The sequence below is a fragment of the Corythoichthys intestinalis genome, chromosome 21 (genome assembly GCF_030265065.1).
Source record: "Corythoichthys intestinalis isolate RoL2023-P3 chromosome 21, ASM3026506v1, whole genome shotgun sequence".
Lineage (NCBI taxonomy): Eukaryota > Metazoa > Chordata > Actinopteri > Syngnathiformes > Syngnathidae > Corythoichthys > Corythoichthys intestinalis.
Window position 1 is genome coordinate 40,313,467 of NC_080415.1, and position 17,782 is coordinate 40,331,248.

The following is a 17,782-nucleotide window of genomic DNA, read 5'->3' on the forward strand; positions in this document are numbered from 1 at the left end:
CATCTATTGGTATGTTGACAACACATCAGAACCACGGCATTTCGCCTGATAGTGAACATATCAAGAGATAGGAATATACAGGGATCCCTCGTTTTTCGCGGTTAATAAGGAACACCGCCCCCTCCGTGAAAAATATTTTTTTTGGGGTGTGTTCAATCAGTACTAAATAACGGAAACCTTTTTTTCATGTCAAAATTCATTCCGTTCACGTGCTTGTTTCAATTATTTTATATTTATGTAATGGCTGTCATGTGATTGAATCTTTTCGGGGTGTCTTAGATTCAAATGTTTTTTTTTTTTTTTCTAGTTGATCGTTTTGTCATCAATTGATCACTCTATATGTTCCTAATTTTTATTCATTCATTCACCTTCCGTGCTGCTTATCCTCATGAGGGTCTCCGGGGTGCTGGAGCGTATCCCAGCTAATTATGGCAGAGGGCAGGGTAAAGCCCTGAATTTGTTTCCTTATTTACTGAGTGTTTTGATCTTTTCTTTCAATAATTACACGTGATTAACTTTTTAAATGAATACTGTAAATTTTAGAGTATTATTATTATTATTATTTTTTAAATACTTTTATTGGAAGAAAAAAAGTCAACGTGATTTGATGTTTTTCGTTGTTTCCATTCAACCAATATTTGGGAAAGCAGATATTGTTGTGTGCGATGCTCACCGCTAGATGGCAGAAAGTTACCACCAAAAACTATTGGACTACAAGGGTCAAATTGGACTAAAACAAAACAAAACCAACAAACATGTCTGGAGCCGCAAAAAATAAAAGTCATATAAAGGACTTATAATGAAAGCAAAACGTGCTGTATGTACCTATATTAGCCATTTATCAAAATGACTAAGTTGGCAATGAATACGTGATAAATGTTTATTTTCCCTGCAGTGCATCCTGTAGACCAAGGGCATAAGTTTGGTCTTGACATTGGTAGGGACGTTATAGACGCATAACCTGCATGTGCACTTTTTTCTGGGGACGGGACATTAATAAGACCAAACAGATTTTTGAACGGGGGTCAGGTCTACATTTCTTACGAATATGATCCTAATTAATTGATAGGCTAAATGATCAATGCAAAAAAAATATTACTATTGACTTATACTAACTTTCATGTGTATTGGTTCAGGTGATACAACATTGAATTCAAACCTTTGCTTTCAAAAACTACAAAAACATTTTGAAATGCAATTAATGAAAAGAAAAATCTGAGAAATCCAAGGACCGGTCTACATCTGAGGCATACTAGACTACCCCAAGACTTGGACTAAAGTACGCTCATGAAAATCTGATGTGTGAGTTCATTACACTTTTTTTTTTTTTTTAAATGTTAGTTCATGTTAATGTCAGTGTCCCACTTTTGGACAGCTCCCCGTTATTTTCAATAAAGGGACTTGCACTCTGAAGCCCCCGCATTGCATTACTGTAATGCACATAATGCAAATAATGATCCAAATGAGGGACAGCGAACTCGATTTTGTTGTTCCTTGTGGAGGGTGGCCTGACCGCAGAAGTTATGCAGGTTAGCAAGTTCACACAGCTTAATGTTATGCTAACGCCGATGCAGGTCAGACTTTCTTGAGCAAAATTAGTGGTGTTTCCCCCTACCTGCACAACATTGAGGTCTCTTCGCATCACGTAGTCACTGCAGCTGGCTGAAAAAAAAAAAAGGAATATACTTCATCTTCGAAAGGGGCGGAGGTGGCATGTTGACATGTATTTCTGTCATGGTTGTGTGAGTGTGCATGTGTGTGGGTGGGAGGGGGGGTCTAATCAGCCAATCAAACGTGCATTTGAGGGTCAAAAAAATGGACCGGCTCATTCAGCAAGTGAAAAGGGATAAATGTAAGTCTGAACATAATAAAAATGATTCACTTAATAATAGGGTCTATTTTATCGTTACAACATATGCCAAGACAATCTAAACGACCTCTATATCTGAAGTCATAATATAATGCAAATTAGGTTGCTTAAAAGTTGCCAGGGACAATCTCAGCATCCTGAAAAGTTCCTAGTGTTATGTCCCTACAGTCCCTATGCAAACCTACACCCTTGCTATAGAGTCTAGACAATGACATACCATGTGACTACTCAATTGTACGATGCCGCCAGTTTTACTTCATGACAATATTAATGAATTAGATGAATGTTTGTGTCATGTTTGTCCTCCTACAGAAACCATGTCAAAACAAAAAAATATATTCCCCTCATCTTTATCCATTTTCAAACATTTTTTAAAAAGCTCCAGGGAGCCACTCAGGCATGCTAAAGAGCCGCACGAGGCTCTAGAGCCGCAGGTTGCTGGCCCCCGGACTAAACTGTTGACTCTCCATCTTTCCACTAACTACATTTCCCGTCATCCCCCACTGAATTAGCCATCATTTCTTCACACGTCTGCTATAGAGGGCGATCCCAAAAGGGGGCGCAAATTCCCCATGAAAACGTCTATGACTTACACGTCAAGAAATCCATATAAAATCACGTCATCGAACATTTTTGGTCCCTGCCAGAAACTGGCACTGCTGTTAATTATATCTTCAAACATAGCACTGCAAAAACAAAATATATAAATAAATATATACACTTTCCTTCCTTCTATGCTTGCGAGTGTCTAATAAAAGCACTAAAGAGTGCGTCGGTGTGTGCCACCGGCGCACGGCTGTAAATGACAGGAGAACAGCTTGAAATTGATGGCAGGCCAGCGGATACGATGAAATGAGATATTCAACTTTGTTACATATTAGGGAAAGCACAGCAAGGGAAAAGATTGCTTGATTCATTTGGGAAAGAGCTAACGTTGTTGTACTTTTTATTACAAGTAGGGTGCTAAAGTGGGCATAGGCCAGTCCTCTTTGAAGACCTCACCATATGCTTATGTCTACAGAGGTCACTGCCAGGTCACAGAGTTTGTGTTGTAGTAAATCATAAAAGAGGGAAAATGATATTGAAAACACCTATTAATGGCAATAGATGTCCAATCCATAATGCCTAATACCTATTCCGATACCCAGCTGTGTGGTATCGACCAATACTGTACCATTCAGTTTTTCTTTTAATACTAAAATTCTGCTCACTTGAATGTAAAATCTACTCATTGATGAACTCATTGAACAATGATTGGACATCACATGATTGGAAGTCTCTCAAGGGCGACTTTGTGTAGCTAGCGGCCATCTTGGGTAGGGGCGAATGGCGATTGGAGCCTAGATCTCAAAGAGTATACATTTCGCATCATGTACTTAGTACATCCCTGAAGGAATCTGACCTTTTAGCCAGATTCACGCCAGCCGAACCGCCTGACCCGCGCTGGCGCAGCTCCAACAACTCGAGAACCCGACAACCCGGCCAAAAGGCCAAACTCTGCGCGTACACCTTAGTCTTAAGCCCTTGTACGGACTCCTTTTTGACAGCTGGAAGAAGGCTTCGAAGCACAAGTTGACAATTTATCCAGGTCGACAGCAATCATGCACAGAGGGACCCAGGCGAGGATCCAAGGTCACCATATCACAAGTCAACAAAAGATTCCTGAGAAAGAAATTACCATGATTAGTTAAACATTCAGTCATTTGAAGGCTCTCGCAGGGGGTGGGGGCGTGGGCAGGAAGAGAGTTATGTTTAGGATAATCTTCTATCGCAGTTTGGGCTGTTTAGTTCGTGCGTCACAGTTGCTGAGTCACCGTTACTGGCGTAACCGCAGTGGGAGATTTTGCCTGCCTCAGAGTCAAAGGGGCTCTTGGAGTCTTCGTGTTATAAGCTGGATATCAGGCGTTCTCCGGTGTTCCTTGTGTTGGGACAGGACGTCCCGCCATTTGTTCTGGATTGTACTGAAGAACTGATTGCTGGAGTTGGTGTGTCAATCTTGCTCAGTCAGTTGCATGATGCAAACGGCAAGGCGAAACAGAAACAGACTCAGGTGAGGAGGCAGACTCGTTTCACAGTCACAGTCAACAAAAAGTTCCCGGGAAAAATGAAAATTAGTTAAACATTCAGTCTTTTTGAAGGCTCTCGCGGTGTGGGCTGTGGGCAGAAAAAGAGTGTGTTCGGGCATTATTTAGGATTATTGTCTGTTTGTGGATTGGACAGGAGGATTGGGGAGTTACTGTTGTCAGGGCAATGAGGGTTGTGGATTTTGCCACATCAGCGAAACGTGACTGCTGGAAATGGACTTCTCGGTCGTGGGTTCCTGCTTATCGGATGTTTCTTGTCCAGACATGATGTCCCGTCATCTGTTCTGGACTGTCCAGAAGACCTGACCTTGGGGCGTGAAGATGTGGGCTTGTAGATGTCTTGCCTCGTCACTGTCAATCTTTCTCATGACGCAGGCGTTGGGCTTCCGTGACAAAAAGGCGTCATGTACCCCTATGCCCTAAGGCAAATACATTCTGCTTGTTTTCCTTAAACTATAAGTGCAATTTATTTTATATTGGGTGTGTTAGAGTAATACACACAGTCAAACAGTAAATACAAGAAAATATATTATTCCCTGACTAATTATATTAAGTGTGAGTAATACGGTCGGTCAGTAAATACAAGAGAAGATACGATTTTCTTCATCCCCAATACCGATCACGTCATTTTAATGCCATATCGCAACCAAAACCGATACTAGTAACAGTATCAGTGCAGTTTTTTCCCCAGCAGATTTGTATGCACAGAATACGACAACGAGTTGCACAGAAACGAGCAAATGAGTTCAGATGTACTTGAAAAGAAAAACGGAATATTGGAATACGGCGTCAGCCGCATGTACCGTAGCTTTCATTCAAATCCTGCACCGCTTTTCAAACAACATCACCTCTGACCACGCTACAGATTGTATCAACCACCCAATGTGACTCACTGAAAGCCTTTTAGTGTTAAGAGCAGTCCTGGAATAAAAAGTACTCCACTGTTGCACAGATACTGGCACCTGCAGGCACTACACGTGTTCCATCTCAGCCTGTCACGACCCTTGTTAAACTGACACCTTCATACAATGAGAAGAAAGGTTATTATTATGGTGGAAATGGCGGCGCTGTGGCTGCCGCGTGTTCACAAATTGGGATTATTACAGAGCTCTTAAGTACCGGTTTAGAGGACGGCTACATTTTCAGTCACGTAGCAATGTCCGAGTCACCAATGAAGATTGGGATTTTTAAACATGAACTCATTGGCTGCCATTGACAGCGATAAGACGTCCAATCAATCAAGTGACTTTTTGGTCATTCAAAACTTTTTGTGGACACTTAACACTAGGTAACTTTTCAACTTTTATAAAATGTTCATAACATTTGTGCATAGACTTCATAACCTATTGACATGACACAGGAAACGGGGCCGATTCGTAGGGGGGCCTATTTTCAAATACTTCAAATTCAAATATTTTCAAAACCAAAGCTGTCCCGCAACCAAAACAGAAACCTACATTAGCAATATATGGGTCTCCATGAGCAGCGGCATCGATAAAATTCAAAGTCGTTCCCTTTCCAAATCCCGATTAATTTTTTTTTTATATAAGTATAACCTAACTTAAAATGGCTATAAAAGTCTCAGATTTTACACTACATGCACAGAAATCGCCAAATGCAGAGATAATCACCTATATTTTCAGGATCCAGAGCAATAGTTAACATATCGTTTAAAGTTTTTGACCAAAATATCAACTTTTTTTTGTGTTGTATTTACTGCAAGATTTTAACAGCTAATAAATCACTCAATTTAACATAAAAAAACTTAACACTTGAGGAAAACATGCAGAATCAATTATAAATAATATTTAAATTAGGGCTGTCAAAATTATCGCGTTAACGGGAGGTAATTAATTTTTTTAATTAATCACGTTAAAATATTTGGCGCAATTAACGCACATGTCCCGCTCAAACAGACTAAAATGACAGTACAGTGTAATGCCCGCTTGTTACTTGTTTTTCTGGTGTTTGGCGCCCTCTGCTGGCATTTGGGTCCAACTGATTTTATGGGTTAGTACCATGAGTGAGCATGGTGTAATTATTGACATCAACAATGGCGAGCTACTAGTTTATTTTTTGATTGAAAATTTTACAAATTTTAATAAAACAAAAACATTAAGAGGGGTTTTAATATAAAATTTCTATAACTTGCACTAACATTTATCTTTTAAGAACTAAAAGTCTTTCTATACATGGATTGCTTTAAGAGAATGTTAATAATGCTAATGCCATCTTGTTGATTTATTGTTATAAGAAACAAATACAGTACTTATGTACCGTATGTTGAATGTATATATCAGTCTTGTGTTTTATCTTTCCATTCCAACAGTAATTTACAGAAAAATATGGCATATTTTTTAGATGGTTTGAATTACGATTAATTTTTAAGCTGTAATTAGCTCGATTAAAAATTTTAATCGTTTGACAGCCCCAATTTAAATAGATTATTACTAAATTTTATATACAATCACAATTTATTATAGATTACAATAGCCCTTTATAACCATTATACCCTATATACTGTTAGCAAATGAGGCTAGCGGCCGCCTGGCGTAAAAAGAGCTTTTCTGGCAAAAATTCTTGTGAACAAATGCTTAATTCCCCGAATTCTTCATAGATAAGGACGTAAAACAGTCTCGATTCTTGGTTAAAAGCAAAGAAACCATGCAGTTAGCGTTTATTTTACGTATATTGTCGAAGCACAATGTTACTATGTTAGCGAATGAGGCTAGTGGCCGCCTAGCGTAAACAGAGCTTTTCTGGCGAAAATTCTTGTGAATAAATGCTTAAATTCCTGAATTCTTTATAGATATGGAAGTAAAACAGTCAATTCTTGGTTAAAAGCAAAAGAAACCGTGCAGGTAGCATGTATTTTACGTAAATATGGCAAATGTGTGGCTCGTCTTTAAGCCGCCTCCATAGGTAAACAAAGAAGAAAATTCTGGCGAATAAATGCTTCACTGAATTCTTTATCGATATGGACGTAAAACTGTCTCGATTCTCTGTTGAAAGAGCTAAAAACCGGGCAGTTACGCATCTATTTTAAGTATTTATGTCGAAGAATGTCGCCAATGCCGTAGCGGTTCCCATTCTCCCATTAATTTTTTTCACAACGTTTCAAAATGCACGCATGGTACGAAAACTACAATATTTACCTTGAATCCTGGAACAAATCACTCCTGAGACAATCCTTCCTGTTTTCATGCGGTACAGCTTTTGCAGTTATTTCAAAATCCGAGCTTAAACTAGGCTTTGACATGACCGTGTGCCGCCTTTGACTGACTATGACTAAATGAAGCTTCAAGCTCGGCCCCCTATGGTAAGGCATCGCGCAAAGAATGAAGAAGTGTCACGTCAATAGGTAATGAAGTCTATGATTTGTGATAATATGTCGACTGACACAAAGTTGAATGACACCTCTTTTAAATCTTGAGGGGGTCTGTATTGCTTTCACCTGCACTAATTAACTTTGAGGTGGGTGGCAGGAACCCTGCCACACAAAAAACTACAAGTGTGCTGACTGCTTTACGGCATACGTCACTTCCCCATTCGTTATAAAGACGGAAGTTGATGCGAACGCTTTCGCGCGATTATGCAAAGATGGCAGAGCAACAAAAGAGACAAAAAGTTCTGTCCGAGAAGGGGGGGAAAAAAGAGACAGCGAGAGCCAAAAGTGGTATTTGCCATGTGGGAAAATTGATTTTGCCAAGTGGCTTTTTTTTCTGCCATGTTGTAAAATGGACTTTGTCATGTGGCTTTTTTTTTTGTTGCTATGTGGCAATTTTTTTGCCATGTAGCAAAATTGATTTTGTTATGTGGCATTTCTTTGTTTGTTTTTGCCAGGTGGCAAAATTGATTTTGCCTCATTATAATGACGGAAGTCGACGCGAAAAAATAGACAGCGAGAACCAAAACTGGTATTTGCCATGTGGCCTTTTTTTTGCCATGTGGCAAAATTGATTTTGCCACATGCACGTCCAACTTTTCCATTCATTTTAAATGGCAGATAAACATGTGTGGCTGTGAGTTTTGACCATCCAATTACCATCACAGTGCATGTGTAACATTCAACTGGCACCATAGTCAAGCTATGCCATTGACGGCTATGCACGTCCAAATTTTCAATTCATATTAAATGGCAGAAAAACATGTGTGGCTGTGACAAACCAAAATCCATTTTTCCAGATACCCCAAAAATGCCACATGGCAAAGAAAAAAGGCCACATAGCAAAATCCATTATGCCACATGGCAAAAAGAAAAAGCCACATGGCAAAATCCATTTTTACTAGATGGAAAATACCACTTTTCATTCTCGGCCCTGCTGGGGAAAAAAAGGGAGGCTACCAGGATACTCAAGAATAAACATTGGCCCGGCTTTCACTCACTGGCGTCGCGCTTCCCCTCAAACGAACTCGTCAACGCTGACAAGTTCAAGTGGGGTGGGGGGTGGGGGTAGCCACACAACCTCCTGACGTCATCCTCCTGTTGGGGACGCTAGAGCGCTAAAATGACAGGCAGGGGCTAAATGGCAGATTAAAAGACTCATTTCCAGTCATCTGCGCTTTGCTAAATTGTTGTATATAGTCGAATCGTCTCCAAATATAATTCTAATTCACATAATAATGCTATTTAAGACTTTTTATCCTGTTGTATGCACTTTAAGACCTTTAATCCCTCTTATAAAATGGTATCGGAGCAACACTAGGAAGCACGTCATTCCGATGTTTTTTCAAAGATTTTGCCGTCTCCGACTGTAGTTGAGTATTTATTTGAGCAAGAAGCGCTGACAGAAAAAAACATTGGTTTTTCATGTGAATATTCCCCCTTCAGTTCTTTGCCGTCAGTTTGAAAACGCTCGAAAAGGCGGTGCCAGAGATCACCGCCGAAACCTTTTGAAGAATCTTTTGCTCCGGCTTTGACCCGTCTCAGCTCAGTGGAGGAGAACAAAAAGACGAGTTAAGGGGAGTGATGCAAGGTCACGGTGGCAAGTAGTAACTGCGCACATAAGGGAGGTTTGCGCGCTCATAATAAGTGGTGAAATACTCCTTCTTATAGCTGTCAAACGCTAGACGCAGTAGGTCAAAGGCAAGGCGGGATTTCAAACACTCGTAATTCTGCCTAATCCAAACACTAACAGAGCAGTTGGAAGTTCAATCTAATTGAGGATGGGATGAAAGCCAAGGATATCCTGTGTGGGAACAGATACGTGGATTAATTAGCATTGTGACGGCAACGTCCGTGCGCTTGTGTACTTGACGGTGCGCGTGTGAAAGGGTAATTGTTTCTATGCGCTCGGCGTCCACTCCATCAGTGAATGTGTCATAAGAAGCATGTTTGATTGGATTTCCCTCTTTTAATCACTCCGCCGCTATTTTTGTGGTGCCTGGCTAATTACAAAGACGGATTCAAATCAAATGTCAATATGTTACAGGCGTGCAATTATGCTCATAAACACATGGAGAGGCATCATTTTAAATGAGCAAACCTTCTCATTTTCATTTGTATTTTGCAATTTCCTCAAGAGAAGCTACTCAAATCAAGCTCTATTCAGGAGATGAGCCGTTGGGGGAAAAAAATGGACTGGAAAATCAAATTGATTACAAACAAACAACGGCGGCATAGACCAGCGGAGTTGTGATTTTGCTGTGTTTTCATGCTGTGTTTTCACTGGATGCTGGCCACCCTGTATTACACACAGTACATCTAGAAGAGTCACCATCAACATTTTACTCTTTCCATCTTGTTCGGCTGGTCGCCGGAGTCTATCCCAACTAACTAAAGGCAGGATCGGAGTTATATTAATGGCAAATCAATGCCATTTATAATTATAATAAAAGATGCTAAATGTATTGGTCAACTCATGAGTCAAACTAGTGTTGAAACGAAACAAGTTGGCAGTTAGCTGCCAACCTCCCGCTTCACATGGATTGGACATGTACCAGTGATAAACTCATTGGCAGAGGTTTGTCATAACGCCTTACTCAAGTAAATGTAATGGAGTACGGTCAGGGGTGAAAGTGGGCCAGAACGGTCATGAACGCAGTTCCGGTATAAGATTCAGGGCCGGAATGCTGTTCCGGTACACAAATATGACAGCAACTGTCAAAACGCTATGTAAAAAAAAAAAAAATGCTCAGCTGCCACACGTGCCAAGAAGAAAACAATCTACCAACATCAGATTTACATACACAACTGTTAACAACAAGCATAATAAAGTGCTTGTGTAGCGTAATCCGTTTCCACCAATATTTATAATCTATTTTATTCCACGGACGGCATGGAGGTTTCCCCAGCTCCTGACGATGATGAGTCACGTCAATGTGAAAATGCACGCAGCAAAGCAAAACCCCTGGACTCATTTATCCGTTCAATTGGCTGACATACTGACATGTGATCAGCAGAGATAGTTAGCTCTGATTGGTTCAAATGTGCATGTTTTCTGGAACAGCAAAAAAAAAAAAAAAGTTGAATTGATGCGACTAAAAAAGGGCAACGCAACATAAAATGGATCAAATCTTTAAGAGCGACGAAAGAGTTGAGGAGGCTTATTTATCATATTTAGTTTTATTTGCTCTGATGGGGAGGTTCAGAACATCTTAGCTGTCAATGTGCCCTTTGGACTTAAATTTGTTCATTTATTTTAGGCTACTTATTCAGTTCCTTATGATTTAAAAAAGTCAATGTTCAAACTATATTTCATTTCACGCTGCATAATACAAGTCATTTGTACTTATTTTTCTGAATGTATGTTACTTATATCTTTATTATTATAAAAATAAAAAAAAAATTTACATTAACTTCAGTTTTAATATACATCCTATGCTCTTTAGTAGTTAAAATTGAAGATTTAGCATTTAGTATGTGAGGAAATAAGGGAAAATAAAGATTAGGAGATGAAGGTTGGGGGTAACTTTTATTTTGCAAATCATTGAAAAAATATAATTTTGAATTAAAGTCAGTTTTTGTATGTGTTATACAAATAACTGCTTAAACAGTTTTCTTTGCATTTCAGTAGTTCGAAATCTCTCGATACATGGCCCCATTCATTCTTTCCTTTACACAGATTAGTCGTCCTGGTCCCTTTGCAGAAAAACAGCCCCAAAGCATGATGTTTCCACCCCCATGCTTCACAGTGGGTATGGTGTTCTTCGGATGCAATTCAGTATTCTTTTTCCTCCAAACACGAGAACCTGTGTTTCTACTAAAAAGTTCTATTTTGGTTTCATCTGACCATAACACATTCCCCCAGTCCTCTTCTGGATCATCCAAATGCTCTCTAGCGAAACGCAGACCGGCCCAGACGTGTACTTTCTTCAGCAGGGAGACACGTCTGGCAGTGCAGGATTTGAGTCCCTGGTAGTAGCCTTTGTTACTGTGGTCCCAGCTCTCTGTAGGTCATTCACTAGGTCCCCCCGTGTGGTTCTGGGATTTTTGCTCACCGTTCTTGTTATCATTTTGACGCCACGGGGTGAGATCTTGCATGGAGCCCCAGATCGAGGGAGATTATCTGTGGTCTTGTATGTCTTCCATTGTTGTAATAATTGCTCCCACAGTTGATTTCTTTACACCAAGTGTTTTACCTATTGCAGATTCAGTCTTCCCAAACTGGTGCAGGTCTACAATTTTTTTCTCTGGTGTCCTTCGACAGCTCTTTGGTCTTGGCCATAGTGGAGTTTGGAGTGTGACTGACTGTTGTGGACAGGTGTCTTTTATACCGATAATGAGTTAAAACAGGTGCCATTAATACAGGTAACGAGTGGAGCCTCATTAGACCTCGTTGGAAGAAGTTAGAGCTCTTTGACAGCCAGAAATCTTGCTTGTTTGTAGGTGACCAAATACTTATTTTCCACTCTAATTTGGAAATAAATTCTTTAAAAATCAAACAATGTGATTTTTTTTCCACATTCTGTCTCTCATGGTTGAGGTTTACCCATGTTGACAATTACAGGCCTTTCTAATCTTTTCAAGTAGGAGCACTTGCACCATTGGTGGTTGACTAAATACTTATTTGCCCCACTGTATAAATATAAACGGAGTAGTATCTGTATGGTATGGTATCAGTATCAGCTGATACTGCACAGCCAGGTATCGGTATCGGGGACAAAAAAAGTATCGGTGCAATACTACCCTAATTGGCTGCCATTGACAGTGTTAGACAGACTAGTAATAAACAACAGTAATTGGCAGGATCGGTGACGATACCCGCCACAAGGACAGGACACAAGTGAAATGTTTGTGTTCTGAGGAAGTAAGGAAGCCCTCCTGCTGGCTCCAGTTTCTTTCAGCCAGCAAATCCATTTCTACAATGACAATGCAGCAATTCCCTGTCATCGCAGCACTCTTCAATGCTACCGAGACCCCCAGGAGTCACCGAGTGTTGCGGCTGAGTGGAAATGTAGGCGTCTCAAAAACCAACTGCCATACCGGGGGAGCTACTACACACAGGATGCACGAACGTAAGTCAACACTAGCTCTCGGCATCCTCAACACACGGGGCCACATCTGCATGTCGTCTCTACGGCGGTCCACTCAGTAATGGGACGATTTCGCCAAGTAATAAACTGAGTGGAACATCATTGCGGGAGATGCCAGCTAATGATGCATTTAACTGTCAGGTGCCGTGCGTTGCTAAAAGGAGCCCGCGGGGCGAGGCGGCAATCGCTCATCATGATTGTAATGTTCCTTCTCAAGTAAGGAATAGAAGATTGCATACTATGCGCCTTCTGATGTTCCTCTGTTGATCGGCTACTATTTAAGTCTCATGGACAAAAGTATCTTGAAAAATTCTTGATCAATTCATCAAACAGGAGTTGGACTGGTAAGTCTTATTTCCAATTTTTTGGAAGGCCCTTTTATCCTTCCGTTGCACAATGTAAGACCCGGAAAAGAGCGTAAATTCTTCGAAAAACTTCCAGCGTTAAAGGGATCCACGGATAAAATAAATTGATATTGAAGGAATCTGACCTTTTAGCCAGACTGCCGGAATCACGCCAGCCGAACCGCCGGACCCGCACTGGCGCAGCTCCAGCGGTCCCGGCCAAAAGGCCAAACTCTGTGTGTTTACCTTAGTCTTAACCCCTTGTACTGACTCATTTTGAAAGGTTTAAAGAAGGCTCACCGAGAACAAGTTGACAATTTATTTGGGTTGACAGCGATCGATCAAACAGGAACAGACTCAGGCGAGAAGGCAAGGTCACCCTATCACACGTCAACAAAAGGTTCCTGAGAAAAATGACCACAATTAGTTAAATTTTCAGTCTTTTGAAGGCTCTCGCGGGGCGGGCTGTGGGCAGAAGGGAGTGTTTAGGATAATCTTCTATCGCAGTTTGGGCTGTTTAGTTAATGAGGCAACTGAGGTGGGAGGTAGGGCCTGCCTTGAAGTCTGAGAGGCACTGAGCTATCAAACGTATTCTTCTTGTTCTCGGGTGTTGCTTTGGTACGCCGGGGTGTTTTGGCCCCACCGAAGAGATGACGACGGCGTCTTTTCCCTTTCTCACACAAAAATACACACGGTCCCAGGCGTCAACTGGGACAGTGTGCTTTGGTCAGATGAGACCAGGATTGAGCTTTTTGGCAACAAATACTCTAAGTGGGTCTGGCGTGCCACGAAAGATGCGCATGCTGAAAAGCACCTCATACCCACTGTGAAGTATGGGGGTGGGTCAGTGATGCTGTGGGGCTGTTTCGTTTCCAAAGGCCCTGGGAACCTTGTTAGGGTGCATGGCATCATGAATGCTTTGAAATACCAGGACATTTTAAATCAAAATCTGTTGGCCTCTGCCCGTAAGCTGAAGATGGGTCGTCACTGGGTCTTTCAGCAAGAAAAATGACCCTAAACATATGGCCAAATCTACACAGAAATGGTTCACCAGACACAAAATCAAGCTCCTCCCATGGCCATCTCAGTCCCCAGACCTTGTTTTGTTGGCAAAAGGGGGTTGTACAAAGTATAATTATAATTGTGACACACGTTATTTGATGTTAAATAATTTTTTATGTGGAATTTTTTCCCTACTGAATGAATGCACTTGTATTGAAGATTGGATTTTTCTCTTTTTTTCCATTAGTCCCATATTATTTGAATAAAAAAAAATATTAGAAGCTAAAAACACATCTTTTTCAGGGGTGCCAATAATTATGGAGGGCACTGTAGGTAATGAAGTATACGGAGAGAACATTTGTGGCCAATTAGAGCCTACAAGTCTTTAAGTCCGAGGTTCCCTGTAAAAAGATTAGCCGCAGTTTTACTGGCGGACGGACATGCAGCTGCTTCAAATTTTTCTAAAAGTGAACATCGCTGACCCCAACAAATCTCAAAATAATTACCAACATGTTGCCTAGCTGCCCATTTAGGAAGTAACCCCCCACCACATGTCCCAGTCTGTTGAGCTGGTCCCAACCCAAGAGGCCGTGGGCCGTCACTGACTCTCTGCCGCCCAGATGGCTCACTCTGTCAGCAGGTCGAGTGCCAGCAACACCCATCATACAAGTTGCATTCATAGCTTCTGTAATACCTGCATACATAAATGACAGAGTGATGACTGAGAGGGAGTAGCCAAGTGTTTATGTGTACTCATGCTTGTCTTGTACTTGACATTTCACAGCTACATTATACGAACAAAACTATTAGTCATGAATGAACTATGGTTGAGCTACGACCATAGGTGGAGTTTGACTTTTGGGCCGGGGAGACACAACCTGTTGATGACCCCAAAACACAGTGTCAGCAATAAAATTAACTTACAAGAATATGTATAATAATACGTTGAAAATGAGCGTTTTTTTTTGTTTCCAATCATTGTTGAGGGGAATTCTAAATCAGGCTGCTTAGAGTGTCATTATTCATTGAATATGGGACGCCCGTCGGTGTCGTGCCAATGTAGTTACCCCAGTCAAAAATTGTATCCCCTGGGTGGAGCCATATGAAGCTAGATTTGTGTCTTCATTATTCGATCAAGAAAAAAATGTGTTTGAATGCAAAAATAAATTTGAAACAAAAAAATGCATTTCAAAGATATTTTTCTTTGACTTTTTGTTTTGATTGAAGCAACTTTTTTGATTGAAGTAACTTTTTTTGATTGAAGTAATGTTGTTTTGCGTTTGGGCCACATTTTGGCTAAGACATTTGTGTCTTTATTATTCAATCAAAAAATAAGTTGCTTCAAACAAAAAATCACTTCGATCAAAAAAAAAAAAAAAAAAAAACTTTTTCAATCATAGAAAAAAAGTTTTTGAATGCGAAAAAATATTTGAGACTCCAATATTTGCATTTGAACACTTAATTTTTAATTTAAAAAGTTTTCTTTGATTTTAGCAATCCTTTTTGTTTTGGGGCCATATTATGGGTAGGAAATTTGTGTGTATATCAATCAATTCCCCCCCAAATATTTTCAAACAAAGAAAAAAATCATTTGAAATTGCCCTCCCCTAATTTTCTTATTAAATAATATGCAAAGCAAATGACCGTCTAAGATGCTAGTCACGTGATCTGTTCGAAAAGTTATTTTGAGCCATTATAAATTTTTTTTGTTCATTTCATTCATTTTTTTCGTTCATTTCATTCATTTTTGTTGTTTGCTTTGATGCTTTACAACTTGTATACATATATAGGAAAGTCAATTACATGCAATGACACTTTTCGGCCACCGGGGGAGGGGGGGCTTGGCCTCCCTGGCCCCTCTTAAACTCCGCTTATGGCTATAACACGTATGGACTAGGGCAGGGGTAAGCAACCCACGGCTCTAGAGCCACATGCAGCTCTTTTGCGCCGCTCAAGTGGCTCTCTGGAGCTTTTTCAACAAACATTTACCGTATTTTCTGCACTATAAGCCATATCGGAGTAGTAGGCGTACCTTCCTGAATGCTCTATTTTAAAACCATTTTCATGCATAGGGTGCACTGAATTGTAATGCGCAGTAGTAGTAGTAGTAGTAGTGCTTGGCGTTGCGTTATGCATCCACAAGATGGAGCTGAGCTAAATGGAATGTCATGCCATGATTAACCAATTATGATCCATATACAGTGGGGCAAATAAGTATTTAGTCAACCACTAATTGTGCAAGTTCTCCCACTTGAAAATATTAGAGAGGCCAACTACTCCAGGTCTCTGAGATTTGAAGGGTACAATTTTCAGATCTCTCCACAGGTTTCAGGTCTGGCCACTTTAGAAGTCTCCAGTGCTTTCTTTCAAACCATTTTCTAGTGCTTTTTGACGTGTGTTTTGGATCACTGTCCTGCTGGAAGACCCATGACCTCCGAGGGAGACCCAGCTTCCTCACACTGGGCCCTACATTATGCTGAAAAATTTGTTGGTAGTCTTCATAATACCATGCCCACGGTCAAGCAGTCCAGTGCCAGAGAAAGAAAAGCAACCCCAAAACATCAGGGAACCGCCGCCAGGTTTGACTGTAGGGACCGTGTTCTTTTCTTTCAATTTTTTTTCTTCACTGTGAAGTATGAGGGTGGGTCAGTGATACTGTAGTTGTTGTTTCGCTTCCAAAGGCCCTGGGAACCTTGTTAGGGTGCATGGCATCATGAATGCTTTGAAATACCAGGACATTTTAAATCAAAATCTGTTGCCCTCTGCCCGTAAGATGAAGATGGGTCGTCACTGAGTCTTTCAGCAAGACAATGACCCTAAACATATGGCCAAATCTACACAGAAATGGTTCACCAGACACAAAATCAAGCTCCTCCCATGGCCATCTCAGTCCCCAGACCTCAACCCCATTGAAAACCTGTGGGGTGAGCTGAAGAGGAGAGTACAGAGAAGACCCAGGTCTCTGGATGATTTAGAGAGATTCTGCAAAGAGGATCCCTCTATCTGTCTTTTCGCATCTTGTGAAACATTATAGGAGAAGATTAGGTGCTGTTTTGTTGGCAAAAGGGGGTTGTACAAAGTATTAACACCAGGGGTGCTAATAATTGTGACACACATTATTTGATGTCAAATAATTATTTCTTTATGTGGGATTTTTTCCCCACTGAATAAATGCACTTGTATTGAAGGTTGGATTTTTCTCTTTTTTCCATTAAGGTCCCGCGACCCGACCCCGGAACAAGCGGAAGATAATGAATGGATGGATGGATGGATGGTCCCATATTATTTTTTTTAAAAAAAGCTAAAAAAACACATAATTATTATAAATCCAATAATTATGGATGGCACTGTATATTCTCTACTCCAATAATAGGCATGTCTTTGATCAAGTGATTGAGGGGAAAAATAATGACTTCTTGCCCTAAAATATAGACCTGCTTAATATCTGGCACCCAGTCTGCACTCATCACTTTATAAGCGCCGTGTCTTGGCTTTCATCGAGAAAAGTGAGCACTCTGATTTTTATGTGCGCGTCTCTGATGATTGAGCGGGTTCACTCAAGCACACAGGCGCCGTCTAGGGGTATCTTTCGCCCCCGAGTTCACTACCTCTGCTTGAATTGGGAGTCTTGCGAGGGGGGAAACATCGGATCGGTACACTCCGGCAGCGGCTAAAAGTGCTCTTATGTCGTTTCCTTGAGTGAAGTGCTGATGAGTGTGCTTATACGGCATGTTCTGTGTTCGATCAGCAGGAAACACGGCTTCGGGATCAATAAACACCTTCTTGCTCTCATCGGCCACAGAAGAATAAATCTCCTGATAGACTGGAACAGAGCCGAAAGGCCATACCACTTATCATGAACATGCACAACTGTTTTTAGGCGATATTAATTGCAGCGTTAAAAGCAAATTCACTATTTTATACAGCTACAGTATATGTTTATACTAGGGCTGTCAAAATTATCGCGTTAATGGGCGGTCATAATTTTTTAAAATTAATCACGTTAA